This window comes from Caretta caretta, chromosome 3, assembly GCF_965140235.1.
Source record: "Caretta caretta isolate rCarCar2 chromosome 3, rCarCar1.hap1, whole genome shotgun sequence".
Taxonomy (NCBI): Eukaryota; Metazoa; Chordata; order Testudines; family Cheloniidae; genus Caretta; species Caretta caretta.
The window spans coordinates 134,960,097-134,981,778 of NC_134208.1; the positions used below are offsets into that span (position 1 = coordinate 134,960,097).

Below are 21,682 nucleotides of genomic sequence, written 5' to 3' on the forward strand. Positions count from 1 at the left end.
GGCCTGTCTGCACTACTAATAAAAATGCTTCATGCAGCCTCTTGATTCGAGTGTCCATGACACACACTAACATTGTGGTAAAGACAAGCCCTAAAACAAGCAGAGTCAGAGCAACAAATCCAAACATCCTGAGCTTTGGAATGTTCCGATTCCGATGTAACATGGGATCCAAATGTTGTCATTCGGATCCCTCTCTGAAAGTAACCTTGCTTGTCACGAGTTCTGCTCCATGGTTGACAAGTAGAGTGAAGGGGAGGAGTGGGTAATTGGAGCCAAAATTTAGGGCTCCCTGTCAACAGACTCCTCCCCTTCATTCTCTATTCAGCACTAGTTCAGGGGCACCTTATGGTGCTGATCACCAGTGTCAACAATGTGTCAGTTTTCTAAAGCAGACAGTGCTTTAATGAGGGATTTTAAATCACTGCATAATGGAGTTTTATGTAAAATGTTACAAATTTGAGATGATTCTGAGCCAAGAGGTAAACAAAATTGCCTAGTTAGGATTGAAACGGCGTATCACATCACACTCTGATATCTGAGGTACAGATGACCTTTTCTATGGCACATGACAATGCATTAAGGAATCTTCTGTATTCTGAAACTTCGTGTTCTTCATAGTTTTTTCAAAAATAATTGACAGCTAATTCCCTTGGGATCTGTATCATTACAACATACTGATTTGTATATATTTACTGCTTCCAGGTTTTACCTTACTGGCTTTTGTCGATACCTATGCTGACAAGTTCAATCAGAAGACCCATCTGAAAAAGTAAAGATCCTTCAAAAAATTTGGTTTGGAATGCCAGCTGTATTTTAAACTTATGGGGGAAGTCAGGCTTTCCTTGTGACTGTAACTAAACGTGGTGCTCGTGAAACCTAGAGACTGAAGTATCTTCTTTATGCAGAGAACAGGCAGAGCATGAACAGTAGCAATATGAGCTACCACACCATGTGCCTTATACCTGTCAGTGTGAGTGGGAAGTGCAGTCTTTTGGGCAGATCTCAGCTGATGGAAGTTGTCATGACTTTTTTGACATCTCTCATGACTTCAGTGGAGCTATGGCAATTTACACCATCTGAGCCCCTCCCGGTCCATTCAAAGCTTGGGAGGAATGGAAAAGCAATCCTGGCCATTACTTTCTATGGCTGGTAAAATAATGGAACCAATGTGAGAGGTAACAGGGAATGTTCCTATTAAGAGGGGTAACAGCAGTGTGAATGATCAACAGCATGGACTTAATAAAGAACAAATTATTTCAGAGAAATATTTTTTTAACCAAATTATAAAATGTGCCCTTGATTCTGCAGTGGCATCTGCTAGTATGAACCCCTGTGCCCATATGGAGTCCCACTGACATCCGTTGGACTCCACACTGTCACAGGGGGCTGTGTGAGCAGATCCTGATGTAGGATTGGCGTCTGAGTGGGAAAGAGAGAAAAAGAGCAGGTCCGGTATGTCTGGTTTTCAGTAAAGCAGTTGACAAAGTCTTGTGAAACCTTTCTTGAAATTAATTCAACTTGGCTTGGATTTGAGTATTTGCACATGGACTGAAAGCTGGACTGAGTACTGTAAACAAAGCAAAACAAAATGAGAAACAGCAACGTATCACACTGTGAGGGGCTGGCCAGTGGAGCAAGCAAAGGATCAGTGCTAGGCCAAGTTTTATTTCACATTTTTATTAACATCTAGAGGAAGAGGGTAAGCAGCACACTAGAGGCCCAGTCCTGCTGCCACTGCTCTGGGAGTAGATTTCCCACTGACTTCAATAGGAGATCCATGTGCATAACAGCAGCAGCACAAGGCCCTAAACTTGCAGATAATACTAAACTGGGAGGATATGCAAACACCACAGAGGAGAGGATACAAATAGTGTAAAGGGACTAGGAGGGAGTCAAAATATGGCTACAAAATTATACCCATCCAGGAAAATGAAAGCTTTGGGAGGGAGTGGGATGGAAGATAGAGCAACTTGTAAAGCAGCAATGCTGAGAAAGACATGAGGATGAGTAGACAGCAAATTGGATATGGGCTTTTAACGCAGTATATTGGCAAAACAACCTGACATGCTTGATTCTCCAGCATCTTCCAGCCACATTAGCGATGGATGGCACTCTGGTGGTGCAAAGCAGACATAGTCCTGTTTTAAATGGGCCTAGAATTATTTTCCCGTATAGAATCTCAGTCCTGCAAGTACAGTATAGCAGTTCCTATGACAAAGCCCTGCCATAGCTCCCTATGAAGGGGGCATGGCCAGGGAAAAGGAGATATGGCCAAGGCATTGTTCCACCTTACCAGTCCTTGACTGCTGTTCTTAGTCAGGGTAAGATAGAACAACCTTCAGGCCCTTTTATCTTGTGCCAGACACTGAGCTAGCACCCATTGGCCACAGGGTCAGGGAACGTTGCAAAGTTGACATAAAGCCATCTTTGCATCTCTCCAGGCCTGCACTAAGCAGAGCTCAGCCAGCCCAGAAAATTGAGGATAATGTATTTTGGGGCTGTGAGACTAAACACATCCTATTCTTCTCTCTCTCTCTCTCTCTCTCTCTCTCTCTCTCTCTCACACACACACACATATCAAGGAACTGATAGTGTCTCTCAGCATAGCACTGGTTAGCCCACATCTGGAATTCTGCCTTCTATAAAAGACAGATTGAGAGAATAGCAACAAAAATGATGAAAGGACCAGAAGATGAAGATTAACCTATGAAGAAAGGTTACAAGAGCTAAATCTGTGTAGTTTAGCTAAAGGATGATGGCCAAAGGACATACAAGTCTACAAGCAACGGATGTGTGTAATGAGCAAGCAGAGAGAGGAATTGCTGAAGCTGAGTAAGTATCTGGAAATATTTGTTTCCCAACAGCGGGGTAGATTAGAGGATGGCACAGTCTCTTAAGGGAAGCCCCATCATATGGGTGATTGGAAACTAGACTGGACAAAGTACTGGATGATATCCTAGAGGGAATAACTCTTCATCAAAAAGGATAGGGGAATGAACAAGATGAATTCATAGGTCCTTCCCATCTCCGTGAATCTATTTAATGCACTCACTTTTCTCTGTGCTTGAAAATAGACACATTTTAATCAAAAAGGGGCTGATTATGGTGATGTGAAAGCTCTGGGGCCTCATCTGGCAGAGTTCTCTTTGAGATTCCCAGAAGCAGAAGAAGAGAGCAGCCATTGTACCTTCTCTCTGTGGAGTGTGGCATGCATATCCCCTGAGCAGGGCCCATGGTTCCCCTCTTCAGCCATTTTGAAGCTAGCACCTATCTTTGTGCTAATCTCTACACGCTCTGTACTCAGTGTATTGGTGGTCAGCTCCTGCAGATGCATGAAAAGAGAGGTGCTATGGGCTAGTGGCTTGAGCACTTAGCTGAGACTCAGGAGACCTGGGTTCTATTCCCTGCTGTACCACTGATCTAGCAAGAAACTGGAGGCAAGTTACTTTACCCCTATGAGTCTCACTTTCCCCATCTGTAAAATAGGGATACAGATCTCCTTTGAGATTTAGGAATTAAGAGCAAGGTATTATTCATATTACTTGCCTCTTTTCCCCTTGGGCACCTGTGCAGGGCTAGGCACAATACAGCCCCAAATCTCGGAAAATATACAATTTACTCCAGGAGAAAAACTGGGGATTACATGGCAATCAATGAAACTAAGGAAACAATAAGGTAAACTTAATTGATATGAGCTGTATGGGGGGAAGGCATCTTTCTATCAATGAGATCACTAATCCATTTATTATTATGATTTAGCTCTCAGGTAGCACTTTTCACATATGGATCACCAGGTACATTACCAAGGTGGATGTGTTCTGATTTTAGAGGGGGAAATAGAGACAGATAGGTTAAGGTCATACCCTGATCCAATGACCTTGTTCCTAATGCTGTGTTCTGACCACTAGATCACATTGCCTCTCTACAATTATATTCCAGGGGACACAGGAATGCATCTCCCCCAACACACACACTGCTTCACCAACCTCCACAAACTATGCATTGAAGGTCCCTGCATTTAAGGAAATTGCAGGAGTCAGCATATCTGGATTGCAATGGATGAGCCTCATCCTAGAAAAGCCACCTTCATGATCATGGTATCTCCCCTGCCAGCTAATTACATAATTATGTAGTTGTTATTAATTATTTAAGGATCTTAATTCTTTGAAAAGGTGCCTTCAATTATTAATGGGCAGGGTCTGGCTGGAATGACTGCCTCCAGACAGCCTCACTGGTACAGTATACACATCAGTCATTCTGAAAAAAGCCACTGAATTTTCAGGCCATTGTTTAGTTAACCATTAACAATTCATAAAATTCCAGCTCCCTGCACAATAAGCAGCATTCTCTGAATGGTACTAGAAAATCCTATTTCTAGTCTGTTATGAAACAGAGGGTTTGATGTGCTGCCAGTTTTTATGTGGAACTTTGGAAACAGAACACTTCCTGCACTGTGAGTCTTAGACTGAGTGGCTGTTACATAAAGCTTTCCTACCAACTCAAGTTTATCATCATATACATTTTGTGTGCATGTGTGTATGAGAGAGAGATTCTACCAACTCAAGTGTATCATCACATACGTGTGTGTGTGTGTGTGTGTGTGTGTGTGTGAGTGAGAGAGACAGACAGACAGACAGTGGAAAAATCGAATCACCAAATGCAAAATAATAAAAAAAATTCAATTTTTTTTTGGATCATTCGGCTCTTCCTGTTTGTCCAGTGCTGACAAATATTCAGTGATTTCTGTCAACTCAGAAAGTGAAGGCAAACAGGAAAAATCAAAAATGCTAAGTTGTATAAGTATGTATATAGGGGAGATATACATAGCTGCAGAAAGCTATGTATATAGAGATGGATAGATTTTATTTATTTATTTATTTATTGCCACTGACTAAGCTTTCATTTAAAGCACAGAAATCCCCTTTGGGCCTCTCACACTGTCTCTTGTGTTGCAGTGATAAAAAGGAAGTAAACATCACATCATCAGATATGTGCCAAGTGAAACAAACATGGAATGGCAAAACAGCACATTTGAAGAAGAGGGATACAATCCTTATATTCAAGATATTGGATCCAAACATATATAGGTCATTATCCAGTTGTTTTGCTGTGGGAGGAGATGCAGAACTCCAGTGGTTTATTGATATCATTCCTTGAAGGTGAAGGAGCCATAAAGTGATCTCAATACTGAGGCGTGAAGCAGCATCATGTAATATAGTTAAACAATAATGCAAACCATAGAAGAATCGATGGAAGAGGAGGGAAATGAATTCACCTAGAAAAGACTGAATATTTAAGTCCAACACAGAAAGATGTTTGAAGTTTGTGGGGGAAGGTGGAGAATCCCCTGGTTTCCTCTGCACTGATCTCCCATGCCCTGCAGTGTATAAAAGCCTCCTAAATAAAACGACTCTATTAACAGACTACTGTAGGACTAGAGTAAAGATGCACTCCAAGCTCTGGATCCAAACCTCAGTTGAGATATTCAGATCTGCTGTTCCAGTTCAGATCCATCTTTAGATTCTGAAATATGGCATTGACTCCTAAATACCATAATACAAGAAAGGGAATCAGCCAGGCAGGATTGTTTAAACTGTCAGACAACTCATAATTTGACAGTGATCCCTTTTTAAAGTGGGGGAAAGTGCAGGCTTTGAGTGATTCAGGTTGATCACCTTTTAATCTGCATTTTTGGTTTGAGTTTTCATTATTACGGAAGTAATTCCAAGAAAAAAAAAACTATCTTATTTACATATAATACAATTAAGTCCTGTCTGACTTTTCTGCACTCAGGAGCCAGCCACATGTTCGGCTGCAGGGTATTGTAAGGGACAGGAAAATCTGGGAAAATGCTTGCACCAAATTGTTTTGGCTTTCCTATGTATTTGCGGTGTATTTAAGCTGCATATAAAATCAAAAGAAGATTGAGTAAGCCGGGAGGCTATATAGTGCATAGAAGTGTGGGCCTGATTCACAGCCCACTGAAGTCAATGTGCAATGATTGCAATGGACTTTGAACCAGGCCCCCTATGCATGGTAACCAAGATAGAATAAATTGCAGCAATGGACATAGTGCTGTAGTTTAAAATGAAGCTAGAGCAACATTTTTAAGATAGGGTTTTTTCTTGCTGCAGGCAGATAATGGAACTAGCCTCCAGACGTGTAAACTCTCAGCAGCCAGCATGATCATCATGAGCCAATTTCTATTGAAATTAGATCAATACTATTTTTTTCCCTTCCCCTCACTGGCTCCTAAGTGATTCATGAATCTGAAAACTAGTTCATGAATCTGAGAGGAAGGGGGAGAGGAGGAGGCGGAATATCTGCAGTCAGCAAACCTTGACTCTGTTTCATGAATCCAGGGATTAGTTACATAATGTTCTGCTGCCTGCTAGTTGAAACCAGTATTTAGGTTGCCGTTTAAAACTTTTACTTATTCAATTCCCCCCACTCCCCCTCGAAGAACTGGGTAGAGCCACGTTCTTTTACACACACACACACGGCAAAAATCAGAGCCATGTTATATAGCAACTATTTGAGTGTATGTGCATGTGACACACATCTTAGCTACACTTTGTGTGTGTGTATAGAGAGAGACAGACAAGAATCAGTGCTGCACCAGATAGCGCTCCTGGGTGTGTCAGAAATCAGAGCTACGTTATGTAGGAATTCTCTGAATGTGTGTGTGCTTGTGACAAGGTGGAGAGCCACGCTGGGTAATGTGTGTATATGTAAAGACAGACAAGAATCAGCACCACATTACCTAGCACTCATATGTGTACTTGTATGTGACAAGAATAGTTTAACCGGTTATGGGCCCTTTAAATCTGTACTGGAGCCAAGTCTCTCTCTCTGTGGAGTTTCATAAGGAAGCACATGATGAGAGCAGTTGGAAACCACATCTCTGTGAGTGCTGATTACAGCCGACTGAGGAAAATGAGATTTTTATCTTGCAGGAATTCAATTATCAAAAAAATAAAATACAGCCTCTCTGCCTTTATTCGGCTAAACTCACTGCACCGTGGTGTTTTTAATTTAACGAAAAGTGGTGCAAGAATTATTTAAAACATTGTGTTTTTTGTAAAGGAGAGAAGAAGAAAGAAGAAGAAGAAGAAGAAAAAAGCCAAAGTCACCCTGCTGGCAAATGAATGCAGCAGGGATGATGTCATTGGAACAGTTGGAGGAGAAAAGAGAAAAACAAGTCTGTGTGTGCTAATCCTGTTTGCTGCCCTAAAGGGAATGGAAGGCAGCCAAGACAAGGAGTTCTGGGAAACCATATAAGGGTGCCAAACAAGCTCTGCCGCCAACATTAGGAACTGACATCTTTGTTCTTTGTAACTTGGAAGGCTGCCAAAGGCCTCATTTCAGCTCTGCGGCATGATTACACTGGACATCTGCCAGCTGAGCTCTGAGCTCCTTTTCTTCTCTTGAAGCTTTTTGCCAAACATGCAGCAGTTGCCATGGCAGTGGAAAGTAAAGTTATATATATATATATATATATATATATATATATATATATATATATATATATATATATATATATATATAAAATATAAAAAACAACAACAAAGCAGAAGCACGCCTTTATCCAGCTGTGCCACATGTGCAGATATAAAAAGCAAGCTAACCTATTAATCAAGGGTTTTTCACCAAGACAGAGTGATAGCCATGAAAGCAGAAAGGTGACATGAGGATAAAACAATAAGCACACACACAAAATGGCCTGGCTGTACAGAGATGAGTCTATAGGATGTTTTCCTCCTCTATGTCTATCTGAAGTCATAGGACACCAAATTCAAAATAGAAAATCCTGGGATTGTCGCTGGTTTTGAAAAGGCTTTAAGATGTGAAAGAGGTTTATTTATAAACTCTGCTCCAGGACAGAAAACTAAACAACTGAAATTCAGTCGGCTTGCTAGGAGGAAGGGCTCTGTGTCAGCAAAGGTGCAGGCCAAACTATAATATTTCAAATTTTGCTCTGTACAATTAACAAACAATTATCCAGGATTCTTGTGTTTATAACAAGGGTTTTATTTAAATAGGCAAGCATTGTCTGATGGTCAGATTTCTGCAAACAACAGAAGAGGTGTGGTCCAAGCTTGCTTTCTTTTTCCACCCAGAGAGGCGTACAGTAGTTTCAGTTTACAAAGAGGCTGTATATAAAAAGTTCACTGCTTGGTGATTTAGATTTCACTCTACTATTTTTAATCAGCTTCATTTTTCACCCTGTTAGAAAGCGGAATATCTACTGGGAGGTGGCAAGTAAGCAGCTATCAAAGCCAGCAGCAGATATAGCTGGCATGTTTCTGAGGTCAAGGTTGGAGAGAAGCAGGGATAGGATTTCCAGCTCCTGTCCCCTCTCTCCCTTCATCTGACGCCTCATCTCTCCCAGGAGCTCAGTGCTATCCTCAGAGCATCCTCCTCTGAAACTCACTGTCCTGCCTGCCCTGAGAATTAGAATTATTTACACTACCATAAGTGTAAGCAACTCACTACTGAGTCTGTAACAGGCAAAGGCCCCTCAGGAACAAAGGAATTACCATAGCAAATCAAACCAGTGGATCCAGTATCCTGTCCGAGGGCCAGGACCAGATAATGCCAAGGAAGGTGCAAAACACCCAGAACAGTGAAGTGAACAAATTAGATAAATAATTTTTCAACCAGTGGAGGCCTCATCCATAACACAACTAGATCAGAGCTGGTTCTAAATAGAGGACAGAAAATTAATTACCTGAAAAACAAGTGAAGGGATGAAAGCTGTTAAGGCACCAGGCTAAGAATCAGGAGCTCTAAATTCTATCCCTGGCTATGCTGCAGATTTCATATGTGTCTGTAAGTCATTTAACTCTTTGTGCTTCAGTTTCCCTAGCTGCTCACACCCAGGGTCTCAAGTGGGTTTATACAACCTGTGTTCCTGCAGCTTCATTGCTATTTTTATTCAAGCTAGCTAGCTCAAAGCTAGTTCAGGTATGTCTAAACATGCTGCAGTCCCACCTCTGACTGCAGTGTAGACATGTCCTCAGGCCTGTGCTCTAACTGCTAGACCCCCATTGAATTCAATGAAATTTACTTGCTTGAATTCACGAGCAGAACGTAGACCAATGATAGCTGTCTGTGGATAACAAACAGATGATAATCTAAGAAAAACTGATATGTTTCTATAAATTATAGCAGACAAACAGCTTTGTTTTAGTTTAAGGAGCCAGGTTGTTTTCTTTTTTTTCAGATAATCTTAGTAAATCTTAGTAAATTACTGTATCGGTTTGGCATATTTGCCAGGGATAAACATTTTGACCATCATCAAGGGTGGTTTCCTCACAACTGTTGTGACTGTGACTCCATCTTGCTTCTGCTGAAGTCAAAGGCAAAAGAACAATATAATAATACCTCTTCTATGGTGCTTCTCAGCCACGCAGCTCAGTGTAAGAGAACAGAAATCATTATCCACATTGATTATATATTACACAGAAAGGGAAACAAAGACAGAAGGGTTAAACAACTTGCCCAAGGGAACAGAACCCAGGGCCTGACTCTCAGTCCCATCCTGCCTTGACTTCATTGGGAACAGGTGGGGAGGGATAGCTCAGTGGTTTGAACATTGCCCTGCTAAACCCAGGGTTGTGAGTTCAATCCTTGAGGGGGCCATTTAGGGAATCTGGGGCAAATATTGGGGATTAGGCCTGCTTTGAGCAGGGGGTTAGACTAGATAATCTCCTGAGGTCCCTTCCAACCCTGATACTCTATGATGATCATGTTGAGTCTCACTGAAAATAGATCCAATACACACCCTCTATGGCAGATGGTGTAAAACCAAACCCACGCAGGGGGGAAGTCTGCATATGTCATCCTTTCACTCATCCAAGGTAAATCATCAAAATGAGACATCATATTCCTCCTTCCAGTTCCTGGTTAGCACTGAGAGAATTGGATCGAAGGATTGTTTTAAATGTTTATCTATCAAAAGTATGAGACTAAGGTGATCTTCATTCCCAGAGGTGAGAAACTGCTGGTACCTGAAGTGACCTTACTTTGCACTATATAGACAGCTGCTTTAAAAAGACACATGCATTTCAGAATCTCACTCAATTGAAGTGAAAGTGACATTTGCAAATGAGTTGCCTTGCCTGTACAAGCTTTCCTGTTGTCCCTAAGATCCCGGAGCTGATTATTTTACCCCCCATTACCAAACCCAATTTAATTCCTTTACCCACCTGCACAGCAGAACTAATTACTTGCAGGCATTATGCTGGCACTAAAAATCAATGTACAGGCAGATTCCTGTTTGCACTTTTAGTCATCATGAGCCTCCAGAGCTTTCAATGTGAAACAGAACCCTCTGCTTTCTAGATAGACAAGTGAAACTTTCCCCAGTCCTCCAGATTTAGAAAAGAGCTTTGAATCATGCACAGGACTGGGCGCCAAGAGCTGCTCAGCTCTAATCCTAGCTCCACCACTCACTCACTGGTGCCTTCAGAAGAAAAAAAAAATCTTAGGGACAAACCCAGTTCCTTCCTCAGTCATCTGTCTGTGCAATGGGGAATGACAGTACTCCCCTCCCTGCTTCATGGGGGTGCTGTGAGGATTAATGTTTGCACAGCAAGTTGAACATGCAAAGTGTGAAATAAGTGCGGCACATTATTGTCATTAAATGTAATTTTGTATCTTTGAATTTCATAGGATTCAGTACAAATTTTTTGAACCAAGAAATGTAGCTCCCTGTACTGTGCTACTAAAAGCTCAGACTCCTTGGTAAATATAGTACAGTAATATTTACTGTAAGAAGCTTAGAAACAGGATTTAATACTGAAGGGTTATTCTTACATTACATTAACAGAGTATAGTAATACTGTAGTATAATGTTTCTTAACTTCAGCCATGGTAACCTAAGAAGCCCTATTACCACTCTAATACTATATAAAAATTATTCCTCATTATAAATCATACCATACAACAAAATGGATATAAATAGAGCCCCAGTGTGGCATTGGCATGGCTCATATTTCTCTTGGTTCACATTAAATGAGCCACTAAATTACAGTGTCCTTCTTTATAATATCTTCCAAAGCCAAGCATTTTATGTGTTATGCAGGGCAGTTATAACAAGGGAAATTAGCATTGGTGGTTTAAAACAGCCTGCCCTGCCATGTGTGTGACAGGAGAGAGAGTGTAAAAACAGGGGAGAGTGAACTATCTCACCATCCTTTCCAAAATCGGTCATTTGGAACATGCAATTTCAGCCAGGATTTGCTGTTCTACTGATACTTGACGAGGGAATTTGAACAGCCTCTTAAGCAAATATACATGGTCTGAGGGCCTGTCTACACATAAAACACTAAACTTCAGTGTAGACACTAGCTAGGTCAACAGGAGGGACTCTCCCATGAGCGTAGGTAATCCACCTCCCTGAGAGGTGGTAGCTAGGTCAACAGAATTCTTCCGTCAACGTAAGTGCTGTCTACATGAGGACTTAGGTCAGCAGCGGATTTTTCATGCCCCTGACTGATGTAGTTAAACTGACCTAATTTCATAATGTAGACTGGGCCAGAAGGGAGACAAGTCAGGTGTCTCTGGGGTTGAGGAGAAGGACTGCCCCCCACCCCAATCCTACTAAAAATTCTTTTCATGGGTACACAGTGTTTGGTGCCCTCAGGTGGGGCTGGGAGGATAGCAGGTTTCCAGAGTGGTGGTGTTCCCCACCCCATACACATCAGCAGTGATCCTCCTTGTCAGATACCATCAGTGTTATCTTATGTGTTGATACCTCTGCCCAGTGGCACCCCCTGCTTGGAGGTTTGTGGGTAGGCATCTGCCAGGACCTCATGTGACACAGATCCTGAGGTGGCCGCGCTGCCCTGAGAGAAGGGGCTGCCTGCAGAACTGTGTCAATGCACTGGGCTTCTGTATATGTAGCTCTTTGCCAGAGTCTAATACTGTGACTGTCAGGATACTCACAAGTTTAGAAGGCCAAACAGCCGGCCTGCTCCAAAGCCGAGGTGGAGAAACTCTGAGACCCCCTCCCAGGAAGGACTGAGAGGTACCCCACCTGCCCTGCAGGGTTTGTCCTCCCTTGTGGGCTTGTCAGCAGAAGGGGAAGATGTGGCTCTTTGAGAGGGACTTTCATACTAGTACACACTAAGCATTCGTTACTAATCATAAACCCACATGCCTTCACCTGTTTTTTCCATCACTTCCCACCCTTTTTCTTGTTAAACATAGATTTCCTCTGTCACTTTCCATCTGCCCCTCCCACTTATCCTATAATGAAATGAGAGTCAAATTCTTCCCAGATGCAACTCCACTGAAATCAAGATCCGGTCTCTGTTGATTATCCCAGGGCTACCCCAGTCATGCCAGGGAGTAATTTGACTCATAGTATTAGACATTATGAACCTGGTGTAACTCTTGTTGAAATCAACATGGATCTTTCTATTGACCTCAGTGGGAGCTGGACTGGATCCCGGAGGAGTTGTACAGGAGGGGATGTACAGTACATGACGGGAGTTATGAGTTCTGGGTTCTGTTCCTGCTTCTGACACAGATTTGGGGCCTGATTCTGTTTTGACATTAACTCTGGTAACAAACCATTCAATTAACATTGGTAGAGTTATTCCAGATTTACACTAGAGTAATTACAATTGGAATCAGGACCTGGCTATGTAACATTGGACAAATTCTTAACTGCTCCATGCCTCAGTTTTCACACCTAAAAATGGGAATAATACTTCCTCATAGGACCAGAGTAGGGCTTAACGTGCAAATGTTTGTCAAGCAATTTGAGCTTATCCAGTGGAAGGTGTTGTAACAATGCAAAGGATAATGAGAGTTCCAAAATTCAGATGTAGTGTTTGGATCTAGGAGTTTGCTTCAGATTCAATTAATTATGATATCTGGCTGAGCAAAATAAAAATTACAGAATGAAAGTTGTACATCCCTAAAGAAACACTTCAGTAATTCAAGTCAATAATTACGGTTGTTTTATTCTATTTTATTTTTTTTAAAGGAGGGGAGGGGAGTATTGCTAAACCTAATCTTGATAACATATTTTCATTATTTTTTCCAAATTTAAAGGAAACAGTTTTGTTTGAATTTCAGCATTTCCGTGCAGTGTTTGCTAGGCCCCATCCTTAGGGTGGCCAGATGTCCCAATTTTATAGGGACAATCCCAATTTTTGGGTCTTTTTCTTATATAGGCTCCTATTACCCCCCCATCCCCTGTCCCGATTTTTCACATTTGCTGTCTGGTCACCCTACCCATCCTAGCTTTTGTGGGGGCCCAGTCAAATTACCCTAAGCAAAAACCTTGGGGTCTGGCAGAGATGGTTTGACAGCTGGGTTTAGGGGCTGGGGATATTCTGGGATGACTGCCTAGCAAAATAGTCAACCTCCTCCTCCTTCCTGCATTTTGGGGAGGGGTTGCTGTGGGCCAGGGTGTCACAGATCTCGCTGAGGCCCCCCACTGCTGGATGCATGGCAGGGTGTTGTTAGGGAATCCAAATGCTGAATCCTACGTGCCCTTAGCTTGCTGGGGCCGTGCAGAGTGTAGGCACTGTGCCTGGCTTTGAGCCTCTACACATGCACCCCAGGTCAAACCTTATGTCTGACACACCTCTTGGCAGTGGGGCCCTCACAGCCCGAGTGTCTAGGTTCTGAAACGAGTGTGGTCTCATCCAAACCTCAGGAGCATCTCTTGCATGTTCCCAAGAATCCCACCAAAGGGGTGACCCTTCTGGTTTCCAGTTTACCTCTTCGGGGGCATGCGCTAGTGAAAGCCAACAAATGAACAGACAGGCTTGGCACAGGATTCTAAACCACCATTACTCTTCACTTAGTATACAGCTCTATATACAATAACATACACCCCTATATGCACTTCCCTGACCCAAGTTCCTCACCACTCTGGAGAGTTCTTTGGGCTTGGACAAAATCCTCTGGGGTGTCCAGGATCTTTCTCCTGCAGGTCATGGTTTCTTTCCTCCTGCAGCTAGCTTTCTCTGACCTTGTCTGGTCCTGCCATTAAACCAGACTTTTCCTTCCCTCCCCCCATCCACACACTCTGAAACCATGCCCATCTCTGTCTTGTCTCCTGCCTGAAGCGTCCTGTCCTGTCACAGAGGGCTTGTCTACACATACCGCACTGCAGTGGCACAGCTGTTGATGATGCTCTAGGCCAACGGGAGAGAGCGCTCCCATTGGCATAATAAAACCACCTCCGTGAGCCGCGGTAGCTGTCCACGCTGGCATTTATGTTACTTAGGGGGAGTGGTTTATTCACACCCCAAGCAACATAAGTTATGCCGACGTAAGTTGTTGTGTGTACATAGCCAGGGACTCATGAGTTTATATGTACCCCTATCATCACCAGGTTTCTTTGTTCTGCTGCTGGTGATTTTCTGCTCACCCTCCCTGCAGAGAAGTTGGAGGGACTAGCTTCTCTCATCTTCAGTCAACCCATTGTCCCAAGGTGTTTCCATCTGAGTAGGCAACTATTAAGAATCTAATGACCCACCCTGGTAGCTTTTCTGGGAGAGATTGGCTATCTACAGCCCTATCAGCAAAGGTGGATTCCACACCCACATAGAGTCATTCCATGATACAGCAATTTCATAATACCAGCTTCATAACATCAACCAGAATTCATAAGTTCTACATAGACTGATTCCCCAAAGAGTCACATGAGGCCCTCTGCAATGGCTTATGCATATCTAAGACAGGTGGAGTGTAGGAATATGCCTTCTGTCAGAACTGGCCGCCCTACTGTTTGAGCATGCTCAGTAATAACCAGTGAAGGCATTTTCTGAAACTGTGTCAGCTCTGATGTTTGCATGCCAAACTATAACACCGGGCTAGTGCAAGAGAGTCAGAAAGGAACTAACAACAAACCAGTCTCATTTCAGAGGCCAAACTGAGTAAATGGCAAATAGCAAGCAAGCAGCATAAATGGTGAAAAGTGAATATAATTTAAAGTCATGTCATTGTTCATTATCTACAGAGTCATGTAACAGGAACACAGCAGGAAATTCTAAACATACTTTTTCTTATGAAGACGCATGGCCCTTTAAATGTTCTGGGAGGTTACCTCTGTGTGGCCTTTGAGGGTGTCTAGCAAAACAAACGCTGCCATGACTAATCAATGAAAACTAAAAGTTCCTATTACCTGCAGTGTTTCCAACTGTGTGAGATAACATAAAACTGCAGGCAGCATCCCGGAAATTAAATAAAACTCCTACAGTTCAGCCCTTGGCATCATACCCCCCTAGTGAAATGCTTAAGTAAATTAGGATTGTACAAACTGTGAAGTACCCAGACTCAGCATTGAACTGAGAAAGCTGACAGGACCATGCTTCATAGCTTTCAAATGTATCCAGCTCCTCTTGGCAGACAGGTTATAAATCTGCTGATGTTTAACATATAGACCCCAATTAACAAGCAGGTAAAAGAAATAAAAATGAGTCACAAAGCTGGAGCCATCTCCCTCAGTCACTGCTCTCTCTTTCTGTGTGTGTGTGTGTCTGTGCGCGCTCTTGCAAAAACTAAACCAAGCACAATCCCGTCCTTTCACCTCTTCCATAGAAAGGAAGCAGTGAAATGGAGCACAGCACTTGATAAATAACTCTGCTAAATAGGCTGTCACAGGTATAAGCCTCTGCCTTCAGCCACCCCATCCTAAGGGAGAACCACTTCAGCTTATGTAGCCATTGTTGACCTTATGTTCTGGGAGGCTGGCAGGAGAAATGAAAGATCAGCAGACTGGTGACAGCAGGCAAGATGAAAGTCTGGGAGAGGTGGAGTAGGAAGGGAGAGCGTGCCCATGAAAGACTGCAGGGTCTAAAGGAAGATGATGGTACCCAGTTTTTTCCTCTTTCATTCAGTCCTATAGTGAGCTAGTACCAGATTGTAAATCCTTTACAACTACTGAAACCCTGGTCATTAATAGAATACTGCAGTTGGTATAGATCTGTTAAGCTGCGAAGCCAGTGTGTACAAACACACACGCGCACGCACACACACCCGAAGCAACTACCATGTGAATTATCAGGATGTTGTCAGATGGAGTTCCTGGTTAAATACATATTTGCAGGGCAACGTCTAGTAAGGGAGAAAGTTTGGATGCTGCCAACCCCAGTCCTTTAGAGATTTTCTGACATAGTACTTCAGCTGCCAGGGTCATTAATTTTGAGACCCTGACTAAAATTGCTTCCACTGAATGGATATAAAGCAAGACACACAGGTAGTAATCAGCTCATAAACAGAACACTGAAACTTGATGTCTCTAGCTATCCTCTTCAGAGGATAGGGCATGAACTACACAATTCAGGTCAAGATTCAAAACGCCTTCCAGTTTATGGGGCTTTGGATCCCAGTTTTGGGACAGAGAGAGAGGGACAGCCAGAAAACCCCGGGGGTGTTTGGAATTGGGCGTTTTGGGCTAGGCCCACTTCTGTCATTTAACAAACATTTATAAAAAGGAAAGGAGGTGGCTATTGGATTTATCTGAAGAAGGTAGTGATAGGGCCCAGGAATAATCACTGGGAGCAAAGGTTGTGTTTACAGATTCTACTATTTCAGTTAAGGTGGTGACTCAGCAGCTGTTAGGGGGGGGCCATTTGTGCCTTTCCTCCTTGAAAAATCCATATTAAAATGGAATGACAGCCTCAAAATGAATAAAGGAGGTCTGTTCCAAAGGTAGAGTTTTTGGTCAGCTTTGAAGTAAATTGGATAGGATGAAATCCTAAAAATAGCTTTGTTCAACAAAACCCAAGTCACACTTTATTTTATTTTGCCACTTTGTAGCCGGAAAGACAGACAGGACAAGAAAGATTAAAATAGTTTACTGGACTCATCTAGTCAAGAGCTAGTACACAGCACCCCAAATTAGTCAATTCAAAATCTTTATAACAAAGTTATTAAACTAGCAGCCTCAGAAATTCCAGGACATTTCCTTCCTCCCCCACCCCACCACCACGAATTTCATCCACCCCTCATTGTGACCTAGCTCTCTAAAGCTACAGAAAAATGTCCATCTTTCAACATCAACACAAAGGGAGCCGTCTCCCCAGCGCAGTGCTGCCACTGGGCTTTTACTTCAGAAAAGAACCTCTATTAGATACCTCAAAATATTCCAATTCTCATCTAAGGTGGAGGGAGTGCACCTTTCATGGGGAAAGAATGGTATCTTTTAGGTAACTGAGCAGGTGACTGTCTCACTTGCTATATGACCCACTCAGCATTGCCCATGGAGGGTCAAAAGTCAACAGCTTTCTGGAGTTTGACTTAATGAACAAACAAATGAACAGTAAAACAGCATAAAATCCAGCCCAAGCTATATCCGTAGGCTTAACTGCTCAGCACTCTAGTCAGGTAATTCAGACTCTCTTATCTCTAAGCAGCCCCAAGCTGATGCTGGGTTCCTCCTATTTTTCACTCCCTCCAGCTGGAATCTTGACATTGCTGACAGGTGTTGTGGGGTGAGGCTGGCTTCAGTCCCTGGATTCAGGGCTGAGCATTAATTCTTCACTGGTGCAGTGTGAGATTTTACCACCTCATTACAGTAACCATTAAAAAAAAAAAAAAGGCAAACCAACTCATTTTAGAGCAAGAAGCCTTAGCAATTTGGAATCTTAATGAGAGTGTATTGCTAGGATTGTGCAATCTGCTTTCTGCTAGAACGAAGAGCCCCAGTACAGTATTGCTCACAAGCGGCTACCTGTTTCAGTGCAATGAGATGCTCAGGCACAGACAGATATGCTGAGTATTTTCGAAGAGGAACCCTACTAAGGTTTTGTGATTCTGTTGCCATGGGAATATTCATTGCTTACAGAGGAGTTTGGGGGAGCCAGAGGTTCAGGAAAACAATATAGACAATGCTGTGATGGGGTGCATTGCTGCAGCTCCAGTCACAAACAAGGCAGCTTTGCAAATGAAAGGGAAGAGATGTGATTTATCGTGACGGTTTTCGCTCCAGGTTTCTGGGACCAGTGTTTCCTAGTCCCCCACTGTTGCATCTGACACCACATCCCCATGGCCACATTCAGTGGGTGGCTAATACACTGCTACAGAGGGCAGGGTTTCTGTCAGGGGACTTTAAAAATGAGTTAAGGAAATTGCAGTATATTTGCAAAACCTTCGCAATAATCTTTCTGAAGTTCACAATTTCCCCTGCGGTGGAAGATTAATTAAAAGAGTTAGCTTTATTTTAAGCAGACCTGTATCTCTCTTATCATGCTGCCACCCCTTGGCCTTGTAAAGCTTCCCAACCCCTTTGTGGAACCCACAGAGCCTCTTTTTTCCCCTACCTTGACTTCTATGAACACTTTGAACTTATACAGCTCAAAAATACTTTGGGCAGATCCAGATATCAGAGGATTTCTCTGCAATGTACAAATATCCATGTGGAAGATAAATTTAAAAAAACCCAGCAGTCATCTAGCACCTCCTCCGCTGTCACTATCCTGTACTCCATAGCTATTCAGAACTTCCTGCTTGAGGGAAAGAAGAATCACGATTAGCTGTGAGCAGTATAGGGCTTGTGACGCACATTTGAGCTGTTCTGATTCTGGCCAGTAAGATACACATAGACACAGGGCCGTACCTAGCCATTTTGGTGCTCTATGCATCCCCCCCGCGGGGGAGCTGCGGGGCGCCCCAGACCTCTGCGGGGGACAAGGGGGAATCACTCCCCAGCATGAGCCAGTGGAGCGGGCTGGGGCCAGGTCGCTCCACTTCTTGCCACTCGGTGAATGCAGGGCATCCAGGCCCAACCTCGCACTCATGGGGCAGTGGGAAGTGGAGTGACCTGGCCCCAGCCTGCTTCGCTCTGCTCCCCTGACTCCCAGCCTTGGGGGTCAGGGGAGAACCGCTCCCAAGCACTTGCTGACGGCACGGAGGAGTGGAGCAGGCTGGGGCTGGGTCACTGCACCTACCACCGGCGGTGAGTGCAGGCCCGACCCTTGCTGAAGTCCTCAGGGGAGTGGGGGCAGGGCTGGAGCAGGGGCAGGGGCTTTGGAGAAGAGGTGGAGTGGGGGTGGGGCTGGGGCAGAGCAGGGGTGGTAAAAGGCAGGGCTGGGGCGGAGCAGAGGCAGGGGCCATGGGGAAGAGGCGGAGCAAGGGATGGAGCAGAACGCAGCTTCGTACTTTGCATATGGGTAGGGATGGCCCTGCATAGACACTAGACAGCTAGTGACGCTATTCACATACATATTCACATATTTTAGAGTTGGGTAGATGGAGGTACAGAGAAAAGTTAATTGGCTTGGCCAAAGCCACATAGTCAGCTGTGACCAAAAAGAACCTAGGAAGCTTGACTCTGACGGCTTTGTTCTAAAACCAATAAAACCATTCATCCCTGCAGCAGAGCTGAGCTTGGCCTCAATAAGGAGGTGGGGGCAAAACTGGCTTTATGTCACCTTACAGCTCCCTTCTCCTGGGCTGATCAAGGGCTGCTTCAGCACCCAATGCAGTTAAAGCAGCCAGACATCTGCCCCACCTTACACTCAATTACCCACAGTCCCAAAAGGCCATTGAGGTGGCTGGGAACACCTAGAGCACAGCAGCACTTTGGCTGTGTCTCCATGCCACCAGAAATGCCCCCAGATTCTCTGCCTGTACCAGGGCTCCTGTTAGGAGCAACATGGAGCCAATACACCAGTGAGGGAAGAGTGGAGATCAAGGCTCAATTCCTAACTCTGCCACAAACCTCCGATGTGATCTTGGGCAAGTCGGTTAATAGCTGGGTGCATCAATTTCCCATCTGTAAAATGGGGATAACACTTATGTTCTCCCTCCCTTTATATTTCTTATCTATTAAGACTGCGAGCTCTTTTGAGTAGGGACTGTTTCCTTCTACATATATATACAGCTCCTAGCACAACAGGGCACTAATCTCAGCTGAAACCTCTAGGAGCTACTGGAATGAAAATATTAAACAACAACCATCTCCAGAGCCAGATCCACTGGCAAAAAAGGGCCATAAGACATGGTGAATTGGGACTACAGACTATTTTGTCTCAAACCTTCCTGGAAGATTCTAAAACTTATTGGAAGTCATGAGTTGATGCTCTTGCAGATAAACAGAACAAGCAAGACTATCTGAATGCACAGGAGAAGATGTTGGAGAAATACATATTGTCAGAAGTAAAATCTGTTTTTTCTGCCTGAATCGGTCTAATTTGGGACAGGTACTGTCCCTAATACAGCACCTAACACAGTGGGATTAGGTCCATGACTAGGGGTCCTAGGTGCTATGATAATGCAAAGAAATAATAATAATTTACTTCTTCAGTGTGGTTTCTGCCTACAGGTTATACCTATAGAAATAAATATAACAATACGTGGTGCCAAATCATTACATCTCAAAGGCCCTGTATTAGAGCCCTCCCTCCTACAAGGACAAACAGCTGTGATTCTCTCAAGAGCTCAGTTTATTACAATAAATAATAATAATAAATAATGACTTATATAGTGCCTTTGATCCAAGATTGTCAAAGTACTTTACACACAGATTCAGAAATTATGTGCAATATAATATTCAATTTACCGATCACTGGAGTGGGCTGGAAAGTGCCAGCCCTTTAACGGTGCTCAGCAGCTCTACACAACAGTTTAGAATACCTTACCCACATAAAACAACATGGGGATTTCAAGTAGGTGGAATGTATAATCATTTTAAGGGGAACCTGGCCAGAACCGAATACTGGAGCTAACAGTCCTCCTAACTGTGAAAAATGCCACAAGGTCTTTAATTACCACGGGTGGTTAGGGTTTTTGTTTTAAGTCTCATTGGAAAGCCAGTATCTCCAGCAACACAGTTCTCCACTACCTGTCTGAGGGATTGGTACCTGTGGCAGATTACCACAAAGGCCCACAGGACCCAGGCCTAGGGGCTCCTGCCACTTTGGGGCCTCCAGAAAAATCTCCCCCTGCTGTGGTCCTGGAGGAGTTCCTGTGGCAGGGGCACAGAGATTATCCTGTCTCTGGGCTGCAGCATGGGGGAGGGGCAGAAAGGAGTGGGTGGGGGAAGGAAGAGACAGAATGGGGTGGGGCCATGGGAAGGGCCATAGGTGGGAAGGGCAGAACAGGGGCAGGAGTACAGGCAGAAGGGGTGGGGCGGGCCATGGTTCTGGCACTGTGGCCCCCCCACTTGCTCCAGCCCAGGGCTCCAGGAGACCTTAATCTACCTCTGACAGGTACAGTAGTGGGTCAGAGGGAAGAGTGCTACATTCTGAATCACTATCCCCATTTTATAGTCTATATGGTTTATGGCACCATTCTATTACTGACAGGGTTGCCAACTTTCTAATCGCACAAAACCCAACACCTTTGCCCCTGAGGCCTTGCCCCTTCCCTGTGGGCCCTCCCCCTTCTCACTCCATCCCCCCTCTCTCTATGGCTTGCTCTCTCCCACCCTCACTCATTTTCACCAGGCTGGGGCAGGGGGTTAGGGTGTGGAGAGAAGGAGGAGGGCTCCGGCTGGGGGTGCGGGCTCCGGGGTGGGGCCGGGCATAAGGGGTTTGGGGTGCAGGAGGGGGCTCTGGGCTGGGGCTGAGGGGTTCTGAGCTATGGCAGGGGGGTGGGGTGTGGACTTCAGGAGGGAGTTTGGGTGCAGGAGGGAGCTCAGGACTGGGGCAGGGAGGTAGGGGTGCAGGAAGGGGTGCAGGCTCCTGGCGGAGCTCACCTCAGGCAGGTC

General features: G+C 44.1%; 1 long non-coding RNA gene and 1 pseudogene across 1 annotated transcript in view; both read right to left on the minus strand.

The window, feature by feature from the left end:
- Nucleotides 1-21,682, minus strand: part of LOC125633886 (uncharacterized) — a 253,517-nt gene that overhangs the window by 57,755 nt on the left and 174,080 nt on the right. The window lies entirely within an intron of this gene.
- LOC125635015 (U1 spliceosomal RNA) lies at nt 3,937-4,121 on the minus strand (annotated as a pseudogene).